Source organism: Lutjanus erythropterus, chromosome 24 (assembly GCF_056507025.1).
Source record: "Lutjanus erythropterus isolate fLutEry1 chromosome 24, fLutEry1.hap2, whole genome shotgun sequence".
Taxonomy (NCBI): Eukaryota; Metazoa; Chordata; class Actinopteri; order Lutjaniformes; family Lutjanidae; genus Lutjanus; species Lutjanus erythropterus.
Window position 1 is genome coordinate 10,679,408 of NC_139340.1, and position 12,117 is coordinate 10,691,524.

Here is a 12,117-nt window from a genome sequence, read left to right on the forward strand (position 1 = left end):
ACACAGAAACAATAACAATTACACACTAGAAATTATAACTAGAAAAAACTATTGCAAAGCACATTTTTATTGGGCTCTTATGGTAATTTCCGCACTGTGCACTCACAGACAAACAACACGAGGAGTATATTCGGGGGGGAAAACAAGCTCATCACTCATCACAATCTTAGAAATGATTTCCACAACAGAGGCTCGGAGCCTGGGTCTGTTCCCAAAGGGGAGAGAGATACAAACTCTAATGACTGCTGGCAGCAGAAACTAAAGGTGCATTTGCTTTCCCTTTATTATTCCTCGTTGTTGAATAATTAAGACCTATTGTTATTTCTCGGCCACCCACTGTAATGATGGCAATAATTCATATTATGCTGATTAGCACGGTGACAGGGGGGGCGTAATGCATTCCAAATGGCACGAATTTCTCCAGCATCAGAGAGATTATGTTAATGGTGAACAGAGGCATGCTTCCACAATGAGGTAAATGTATGAGAAAAATGTCTGACTTAGCTTCACTCTTAGACATAAAGGTGCTAGCTAGAACCGTAAAGGAGAAGAACCATCTTCCACCCAAAACCCCTCATAAAAGGTTCTACAAAGAACCCTTCTATGATGTAATGGTTCCATCCACCCCCTCTGGAGGTTGTCTCCAGAACTTTTTCATCGTCTAAAAGTGCCAACAAGAACTCACCCAGGAAAGTTTTAATGAAAACTTTTTTATACTCCAAGGTTTGTTTTTTTTAACCTGGAAAGTACTCAGGGGTTCTACCTATAACCTTTTAATAATGTGTCAGTTTCATCTAGAACACAATCAGGGGGTTCAACTGAGAGCCTTTTTTTAATTCCCAGAGTTTAATCTAGAACAAAGTCAGGGGTTTCTACGAAGAACATTTTTATATTCCAGTGATTATCAAGAACATACTGAGAAGGTTCTACCAAGAACCTTTTTATATTCCAAGGGTTTATCAAGAACCCACTAAGGAGGTTTTACACAGAACCTTTTTTATATTCTAAGGGTTTTATCGAGAACCCACCAAGAAGGTTCTACCCAGAAACTTCTATGCATTCAAAGAGTTTTATCTAGAACATACTTAGGTGGTTCTACTGAGACAGTTTTTGTATTCCAAGAACCCACCAAGAGGGTTCTACGGAGAACCATTTCATATTCCAAGGGTTTTATCGAAAGAATTCTTCATGGATTTCAACAATCTTTGAAGGACTCTTTCATCTACAAAAGATTATTTGGATGAAAAGAGCTCTTAATGGAACCCTTAGTCTGGGTAGAATGGGTAGAACCTCAGCCTTACAGGAAGAATCCTTTTGGAACCCTTATTTCTCATAGTGTATAATAAGGCAGAATTGAGCCAAGGCCACCAAAGCATGTTTGTAACGCACTAATAAGTATTTCTCCGCATCTGTATAGTAAGCCAATTTGCAAGGTGATTGCTCATCAGCTGCCTCCTCCAAGTGGTTGTGTGTGTGTGTGTGTGTGTGTGTGTGTGTGTGTGTGTGTGTGTGTGTGTGGGCTCAAGAGTGTGTGTACGCTGTTATATGTGGTTGTGTTTTTTTTCATCCTACTCCTCTCTCTGGCGCGTGATCGGCTTCTTGATGGAGGCCTGTGATTACTCCCAAGCTGAGCTGACAGCTCGATGTATCTCAGCCACGATCAGGTAACTGACTCCATGCCACGGCCGGGACATGCCACTCAAGTCTGAGGCCAGGAAGTTCTTCCCAATTACCCAGCGCGCACCTCTCCCTGCGTGTTAGCAGGAGTGGCGACAGGGCTCCATCCTGACCTGATGTAGTGTTTCCTCTGTCTCTCTTAACCTTGATGGCAGGGAGATAGTCACACCATGATGGTCTATACATTTTCTCAGACTCATGACCAAGGAAGGAAATGTTGGCCTGTCTGTTCATTCATTCTTTCATTACAACTTTATTTATACTCAAGCGATCATCGAGGGGCAACCCTCATTTTCAATGACCTCAGGTCAATTACAGAAAAAAGAGAGAGCTAGAATTACTGCCTTGCGGTTGTATGCCTCTGCTAACCAGTCAAGCTGCAGTTTACATCCATTTCACCAGTTCAGTTCACCCTTGAGTTCAGGTGGACATTAGTGCCAAATTGAAAAAATTCTGTCCGTGTTGGATGGATTACAGTTAAATTTTGTTCAGACGTTCAGAGTCCCCAGAGGATGAAGAGTATTGACTTTGGTGATTCACTGACTCTTCCTGTTGCGGCACCAGCAGGTCAAATTTTTCACTTATGCAGTGAAATATGTCAACATCCACAAGATGAATTGGGACAGGTTGTTTTGGCAGATGCTAATGTTTCCCTGAGGGTAAATCCAAATGATGCTGGTGATCCCTGACTTTTTATCTGGCGCCAGCAGCATGTTGACATTTGTGGCTCAGATTGAAATAACGGCTGATGGATTACCTTGAAATTTGGTTCAGACATTAATTGTCTTTATGAGCCCTCAGGTTTTCATTTAACACAATCATCTGGTCCAAATTTATATTGACTATATTTGACTTTGGTTTATGACTAAATACCTTCAAAAATAACTCAGCCTCATTTGTCCTTTCTGGTTCAGTCACATACTGACATGCTAGTCTCAGATATTAAATTTAGTGATAAATAATTTTTGCTCAGTTTTGACTTAACTCACTTAAATTAAACAGAGTAATATAGCTGTGACACTAACTTCAGGCTACACCAACTACATGAAAACGTCTGTCCAAAGCTATTTATTAGTTTCTGATTCTGAAAGCAATAAAAATCCCCAAAACTGTATCACTGAACTATCTCTAATCATATTGCACACATTTAGGCCCTTCTATATGATCTCCTTTTAATAACTAATGTAATAATTTTTCACTTCCACTCACAGAGTCTCCCCTGAAACTGTTTGGAGCTCTCCCAGGGAGGCCCACTTCCAACTCTGAAAACCTCTGCTCTATACAGTATACTATATTTAATGCCATTTTATTTGAGTCTGAATTCTGCGTCTGACGTATCTACTATATGGTGTTTTGAGAAATTTGCATGGAACCGAAAACACAGACACATGCCATGTTCTGCCCCACAATGCAATGCATCATATTTTATAGATCTGATAATTACAGTTGAGGGAGCTGCAAGTTAGTGATTGTTATATGGGGAGGGATGAATGAGTGAACAAGGGAGTGATTTTAGATTAAAATATTTTCCTTTGGAATATTTTAATTAGTCTTGTATTATCGTCTGGAGTTCAGTGCCATCCTCTGAGGTAAATGAAAACCTGAAAATGTTTTGAAATTCGGCGTGTGTGGGTGCAGCATCTGCCATGGAAGCTTATTAATCAAGCAAAAAACTCAATTTGATATGAGAGAATTTCATTTGACCTTTTCTGAGCGTAAGTGGGCCTTGAATGATAAGTTCTCATAAAAGAGCATACATCAATAGATCCGTCTCCGCCTGTTTGTTGCCATAGTTAGGAGATAGCGGCGGCGGCGGCGGCTGCAGCATACTAATGAGCCATCGGCTGATTACTCTTAAAACTTCCCTTATGGTCTGTGTCAGGATCAATTTGAGTTGAGCTGAGCCTTTATGCAGTTTGTATGAAGTAAAGCATACATGTATCTGCTGCTGCAATGAATGCTGGTTTATTGTTTCATTTTTCTGACAGAATGGGTTCAACTTTCAACTGAACTGCGTTCATAAGAATTTATTTATGCTAAAGAGATGCTTTTCTTTTTACATTTTCATCCTGATGTTTTAGCATCAATCAAACATGTTTATTTAAAACATTGAAGGGATAGTTCAGATTATTTAATGTGGGGTTGTATGAGGTATTTATAATTAGGCCATTAGCAGTTTTGTAGTTTATTTGCAGATGCAGAGAGGGGCACCAGCATAGATGCTAAGCAATGAACTACTGTGGACAGGATCACAAACAAAAGGTATCACAACCAACCAAACTGCACAGGCGAAATGAATAATTTTGCCGTGAAGAACATGGGAGTTGCAGAGACTTGGTGTTTCAAAAGAATAGTTCAGATTCACCAAAGTCACACAAAAACACAGACTAACTAACAGATCGAGGCAGCAGAACACTCCTGTGTTCTGTGAGGTGAAATTACTGATTTCACCTATGCATGTTGGTTGGTAGTGAGAGAGCGATACTTGGCTCATATAGCAGCAGTTTCCTGTCAGAAAATATTATTTGATGGCAAGTTAAGAGTAGTAAGAATGTTCTAAATATAGCACACACTAAAACTGGGTAATGTACAATTCACTGCAAGTTTGGCTGGGAAAATGTAAACAGTGAACACAGAGAATCACACCTGATGGGAGGTTCTCCTCTTAGTTTCTCCATACTGGACACGTGCTGACCAGCGTGTACTGTTGCTAATACACACAACACCACTTCAGATAATCCAAACTATCCCTTTAATATTGTTTTTTAGGCTGCAAGAATTACACATGCACTGCTTCTTCACAGTATCACCTAATCTCCTCCTTTTTCTTTTCCAATATCCTTTCTTTCTTGAAGTCTCTTATCAGTTTTTCTGATCTGCTTTTGTCTTTTTCTTGCTTCACAGAGATGGTATGAAGAGACGGAGCCCATATTGCCTTGGACGAGAGCCAGCTGTGTCAGGTACGGTATGCTACACTGACCTCAGCCTCCTGTCCGTTTGTCAAATAGCTGCTCAGTCAGGGATGCAGCCTATTTCTGGTTTTAAAAGGCCTTTTATAATAGGTAGACACACTGGCCCTGTATTTCACAGAGCTTTTCTCTTTCCAGAGTCTGAGAACTGAAACAGAGGCCCTGCTTAAAAGTTATTGTTGCCTCTGAGGTTCACTGCTTCAATCTTGCTGTTTAATGAAGCAGAGGCTTTATCACCCCTGCATGCATTTAAGTCTTCTGGGTTCCCTTTGTCATCAAAGGGAATTACTATATTAATTATTGAAGAGAAAATATGGTGTATGGTGTGTCCCAGTGGTTCACATCAGCTCCTTTCTCGAGTGTTTGGGCTACAGTCTGAGCAGCACAATAATCACATACAGACTATTATACATACAGTTTTACATATGACTTCAACTAGAGGATGAGGCTGTTGAATCAAAAGTTTTCTAGTCAATGTGTTGTGTTATTACAGACAAATCTGGAGGTCTTGATTGTAACCAGGCAGCCAACATTTTGGCTTTTTTTTCTAGGAGGCCCGCCAGAGATTTGGTGATAATTTTAACCCAAAGTATGATCTTTCCATGTTCTCTGTCTGAACCTACCCAGATCTTAAACAAAGTGTTGTCACATTATAAAACATAATTAGTGCACAATAAGCAAACAACATGTACAAGTTTGACAAATCTAGGGATCCTTTCTAGACATCATCATATCCAATGGAGACTCACTTCACTGACATTGAATGAGTTTGAAGGTTTAAAGTGACCTTTAACTTACCGTTTTTTTGTGTAACTCCATATATCCAGCAGTTTTGAAGTTGTTGCAGTCTATAATTTTCAACCCACATGTTATGCATACTGCAATTTGTTTCTTGTAGACCACCTCATAGTTTTTGTACGCGGACGAAATGATCTTTTTCAACTTGAGCTTAGTAACATAATGTTGGCTCTTCGTGGTTCTCTCCTGCACTTTGATTGGATGCTGTCAGATTGGTTTGAACAAAGTGGATCTGGGGAATTAAGTGTTGGCTTTCTGCAAATGAATAGCATTAACAACTCATTTGATTCAGGAAATGAGAGGAAATTAATTGATGCATTCATTCACACTTTTTAAATACCAGACCTTTTAATCTTTGGGTTTGGGAGAATGGATCAAGTATTTTCAAGTCAAATGACTCAAGTCCTATTCTAAAGTTGGGCTGACAGTCTTTCTGATTTTGTCAAGACGAGTCAACAGTCAACAGATTGGTCACTCGAGTCTGACTGTAGTCCATGTCATGTGACTAGCATCCACAGCTCTGCTAACAACCTTTTTTAAGTCTATTTTATATCATCTAAAGTAAATTGTTTATTCTGTGTGTTTTTGAGTGACATGTAGCTTATGGTCTTAATGGGTACAGCTGAGACTGAACTTGAGACCCTGAGTTGGGCCAAGAAAACAGTGATATTCAGTCTAATTGGGTCAGATAGAGTATTGTTGTACTGCTGTGGGTCTCAGTCTGTGTGTCAATATTTTTGATGCGTGAGCAGACTTGCTGTTAGCTTTGATCAGTACCATAATCATCAGAGGAGAAAACTGTGCTTTTTGAGGTGAGACGGAGAATATAAAGTGTTTAGGAAAACGACACATACCGCTACTCTTTATGACCATGGCTGCTCGCTGATTGATGGTGCATAATGCTGCTGCTGGTGTTGGTGCTTGGGTCTGTTTGTATCGGGTCTTACTGTCCTCAGGTCTCTTACAGAACAGGCCTTGAAATAAAATTTTCCACATCGATTATGGGTCAATTTTCCACCACTTATTTCAGATCTTGACAACCTCTCTTCTGACCTCTAATGTGAACATGATCAGTGGGATACAGTTCACTGATGCTTGCAAGGATGCTGACGCAGGTACCCAATTTTATTATCATTTTTATTCTATACTTATTTGTAATTGGGTCCAGATGCATATAATTATATATTATCATTATGAAGTAAATGTTGATTGCACAGTGAAATGGCTATAGAATAATGACACCATCCATATTTAGACTGGTTCCCTCTGAGCCTCCCTTTCACTATGCAAATCTGTCTGCCACCGGGCATGATTTTTCCCTGGAAAATGATGTCGCCATTATAAACTAAATTAATGAAAAAAATCATTTTTTCTCCAAATGTTTATTACTGTGCAATGCAAATCATTGCAATAGCTTATGCCTGTTCCCAAATTGAATATAAAATTACCTCTTCAGTGAACATCTTTCTTTTTTCTCTCTTATTTCCAAAGCAGTGTTGATCAGTCCCTCACAGAGCTTGGCTCTTGTTGTACCGCTGGGGCAAAAACAACAGGTGTTGTGTTGAGTGATAGGCTATGGGTAGGTGTAGCAGAGTAAGGTAAAAGCGAACACTTATCAACGAGAAAAAATTTCGACACACACAGCAGGACTTGAAAACACTAGGGGGCTGAAAAGCTGTCTGTTTCCACTTTACAGAGGCTTGCAAGAGATGCACAGATCAAGTCAGAAAATTTTCTTCAAAATCCATTCAAACCGTAAATCACAACTCTGATCAACACACAAGACTAATCATACCAAAGGCAGTGTTAGTGTGACGAATCACCAAATGTTGTGTACGGTGTAAGCATTATTAAAAAATATTTTATGGTGATTTCAAACTCACAAAATTGAAACTTAAACTTTTTCAAACTACTTCTAATGACCTCTCACAGCCCCCCGGCAGTGCCTTCATAGCTCACTAGGGGACTATGGCCTGGACTTTGAGAATCACTTGCCTAAATTAAAAAATAAAACTCTATCAGCGTTATCTTCGAGCCACCGAGGGTGTGAGTTTGTGTTCAGTTCAGCCTCTGACAGAATTTGGCCTTTGGACAAAAAAGTTCATTTTGCACCTTGAATACAACTCATTAACATCTTTAGTCCCTTGCCTGGTAAAATGACCAGATCTTTTAACCTCCTTGCCCCCAGTGATGCAGATTTTATGTAAAAATTTCAAGCCCAAGCTGAGATAACCCTAATGACATCACCATGACATCAATAGGGTTATGTTATGCAGACTTGATAAAGCTCCTGAGCCACAGGAGACGTTATGCAGCTGTTTTCACAGGCTGAGTCAGAGTGATCATCATGTATAAATCTGATGGAACATAGTTTAAATATTAAAGGTGCGCTCCGTAATATCCTTCTCCAAAGTGAGGGGATATCTTGTAGTTTGCTCTTGAGCATTGAAACAAAATCTGCATAATGTCTCTTTGAATAAGACGTTTAGTTAAATCATCATCCTGCCTGATCTTTCTTCCCTCTTCGTCTCTCCCTCTCAGTCCCCTGCCAGTGTCTGCAATAGCCCACAGAGACACAAATGGTTATCATACATATGTCAGATGCTCCATGCAAGCAAAAGTTCAAGTCTCCTTCATATGTGCACTTCCTCAGCGCCACAGGCAGGGAATCTGTGAAAAGGTCATCTCTCACACTGAGTAAATGAAGGAAATTGCCGGCCCTGGCTTCCTCTCACCATACTGTTTTTAGCCAATGCTGAGCATTAGTGGCTGCTGCTTACTCCCACTCACCTAATCACCACTCAGCATGCCAAATTAATACATGAATCATATTACTAATCTGCATACAATTTGCATTTTCTAGCCTTGAAGAGCATTTTAACGTGATGTCATTTTTTAATTGCAGCAGCTCTTGCAGCCAGACACATTGTGTTCTCCAGCTGTATTATGATATTCAAAGCACTAATCACACAGAAATTCTAGTTTCTAAACTCAACAATGAAGAGAGCTTCAAGATGAAATTATATTCAGTAGCTGCAACCTAATTGAAATACAAAAGATTTTCGCTGAGGATGGAAACCCATCCAGTTTCACTGGATGATGGTAATCTTTTTACAGTGGATTGTTCTCTGGCTGCAAGGAAAAAAAGAAAAAAAAACAAAACTGGGCTTCAAAGCTGCATCTAATCACGGAAGTACAAGAGGGTGGCTGAAATTACTGATCCACACATGTTGTACTGTGTAACCGGGGTTGGGAGGGTTACTTTAACTTACTAAATACCAAGACTAAATGTATCTGTAATCCAATTATGTGTTTTTATAAATAACTGCAATGGAATAGAGTTACCTTTGTTTGGTATTCTAATTACCTAATCTGGTTACATGTAATCTGTTATTACCCAACCCCGTGTGTAACATGAATGTAAAACCTGAACACATGGGTGATTCATGTCTAAGATCATGGTGAAATTTCTAGCGAAAAGAACTGAACGTGTTGGTGGGCCCTGGGGAGGAACAGTCAGTATCTGAGAAGCTATTCAGCCTTCTTTGAACTGCTCCTCCTCGTTCTCAAATCAGGACTCTCGGAGATACGAAGAATCATGTATGAATATATACAAACAGTTAAAAGGCCGTCCATTTTGCAGCACGCTATCTCCTCTTTTCATTTATAAAACTCACTTTTCTTTAAATATTCAATCAGCCCTTGAGATAATTTTTGTGGCAAGTTGGATGATTAGATTTTTTTTTCTTATTTGGTTAGTGAAATAGAAAGACACTATGATGAATTATAGTTAATACGCTGGAGTAGATCTAAACGCAGCTCTCTGACACACATCCAGCTATAACAGTATAATGTGCTAACATCATTTAACTTCCTTGATGGGGCTTTTTTCTTCTCACTGGGTAAAAAAATTTGAATGTCTTTGTCTTGGTGTAAGCCTTGTTAGCTTGTCTTAAAGGGATAGTTCAAACAATCTGAAGTGGGGTTGCATGAGTATCGACAGTCGCTGTATTAGCTACAATAGATAGAGGCCCTAAGTTTAGAGAAGCAGAGGGGAGCATTAGCATGGAAGCTAAGTAGATTAGGTCAACAAAAGATGATAGGTCAGCAAAACAAAACAAACAAACAAAACAAGTATAATTTGAACACTCAGAAGACAGCTGCCTTGAGAGTGATATTTGGCTTATGGAACAGCAGCTTAATGGCAAAGTAAAGCTGTGAAAATATATCAAATATAGTGTACACTCAAACTGATATTGATATTTTTAGGTTTATATTTTTTAAGGTGGATAAAATGCCTTTTGTTGCTGACTCTGTCCACAGCAATACATTGCTTAACTTCCATGTTGGTACTCCTCTCTGCTTCTCCAAACTGGAGGCGAGCCTATACAACCCTAAAGCAAATAATTGGAACTATCCCTTTAACTTTCTTTATGAGACTCCTTTTTAGGTAAAAAGAAATATGAGTAACTTTGTCTTGTTGCCAGGCTCGTTAGCTGGTGTCTTAACAAGCGTCCCATGCATAAATTGTTGATTTTAGATTACGGTCTACCAAACTCATAATATTGCTTTTGATTTCATCATAATTCTGGATATAAAACTCGTATGAATTTCAGTAATGGATGGATTCATTGCTCACCCAGTCTCCACCACAGTGACGGGCTAATTGAACAGTACACGCTGGAGATCCAGCTGCAGGCCCTATTTGCATAGCTTCATCATAATTTATCAAAGACACCTCAGCGGGCGCTTCATCATGTCTCAAGACCAATTTCTCCATCTTTTTCCCTATGAATACATTACGCCACCAGCTCATACATCTTCTCCTCGGCTGTCCTTGCACCGAGCGGTCGCCCTCCCGTTTGTCACGCGTGGTCTCCCCTCCCTGCGCTGTGTGTTCAGCCTAAATGGCAACCCGTGGCGAGATCTGCTTGGGCCGTGGCCAATGGCAGTGAGTTATTTGACCGCACTGGGAGATTTCAGGGAACACAATGCTTAATACAGTGGTGAAGAAGCCTCGGAGATTAAAGTCTCTGTCCTGCCGTGGTGGTGGTTGTAACTCATTAGTCGATTTCGCTGATCAATCACGGTTGAATTATTGTGGGTCATTAAGAACGTAAACCCTGAATGCTGGCCTCAGGGGGAAATCCATTTTGGCGCAGTGGGAGGTGAAGGGCTTGATGAGTGGGAAAGGATGTGTGTGTGTGCAATCCCTCAGACTGTATGAACCCGGCTTAATGACCATGATTGTCAATGAAAATAGTAATTTATCCCCAAAGATAGAGGAGTTTATCGTATTTTCCCTATAAAACGTCTCTTATTTCATCCTGTACGACCTCAACAATGGCAGCGTCTGTGGTTACATTAAAGAAGCTGTACTTGAACTGCTGGCAGATTTACACTCACACACAAACAGACTGGACAATTTCAGAGCAACGATAAAACTATTAAGCCTTTATTGCGTGGTTGACTCCTTCACTGACTGGCATTGTTTGGTATTTTTCCATTTCAAAGGCTATATTTGTGATTATGGAATGGGAACAACAATAAGGTCTTCAGATCAATGAAGTGGCTCTTTATAAGCTCTCCAAACATCACAGCGGGAAAGGGCAATCTCAGAAGATTATACTTGTCAGATTAAATGAAACTGTGGTGTGGTTTCAATTGGCGAGCAGCAAGAGGCTCTCGTTTCGAACAATAACACCCCACTGCATTGGAAACACAAGCCAGAGAGAGGACAGCGGATGCACCTTGCAGGTCTCCGTCGCCCATGTGTGAGTTGATTTATAATGTGTGCCTGGGTTCAAATAAGTGCTCTGTAGGAAAGTTATTTGTCTTGGCTGACACTTGAACACAACAGCCTCCCCACAGGACCTGCCGTGCTCGCTTTCTCTCTGCTGATGTACAAGATTTCAGATTGTATCTGGGATCCACCACTGGGGTCAAGTAGTAAATGCAAATTGGGATGTTATTTAACTTGTTGATGTGTGGAGGCTGCTGCTGCTGCGTCAGGACAGCTCTGCTAGCGTCAGCTGCACTTACAGTCACCCTGTGTAACCTCACTGTACAGTCACTGCATTAATATAGCTCCATCAATAGCCAGAGGTCATTAAGTCACGAAGGTCAGGACTTGTATAAACATTATAGCCTGATTATAAGCAGTTATGCCCTTATTTGAAGTAAGCATTATCAGGAAAAGTCAAACTGACATTTTGTGTTGGAAAATGAATAATTAACAATTATAATGATTCTGTGGTACAACTGTACCAAAAAAGAGGGCAAAAAGAGGGCAAAATTCCCATGACAACCCCATGAGAATCCAAACTCGAAACATCATAAATTGGCAGTGGATGTTCACAGTCCAGGGCAGGAGAAATCACACAGAACATCACTGGAATCCAGTCGGGCTGCCATAATTCTACAAATCCACTATTCAATTATATTCTTGATTTTAAGGTCATGATGTTATTCAGTGTTTCAGTTTAAACATTTTAGTTTTGCACTGACGGCTGTGACATTGCTAGATTATTGTGTCGTCTTTGAAGTATTGTTTTTTTTTTTCTTTGGACAACACTGCAACAAACAGTTATTTTCAAGATTAATTTACTAGTAAAATGTCAAAAAAAAAAAAAAAAAAAGTGAAAAATGCTCATCACAATTTTCCAGAGCCCAA

The 12,117-nt window shown here is 39.9% G+C and overlaps 1 protein-coding gene across 2 annotated transcripts in view; it reads left to right on the top strand.

Annotated features, from left to right (window-relative positions):
• Window positions 1-12,117, top strand: part of LOC146304737 (beta-1,3-galactosyltransferase 1-like) — a 95,021-nt gene that overhangs the window by 23,952 nt on the left and 58,952 nt on the right. For both annotated transcript variants that reach the window (XM_084714002.1, XM_084714003.1), the window contains exon 2: window positions 4,582-4,637. The gene's annotated coding sequence lies outside the window, so the exon portion shown is untranslated. The remainder of the gene's footprint in view (window positions 1-4,581; window positions 4,638-12,117) is intronic.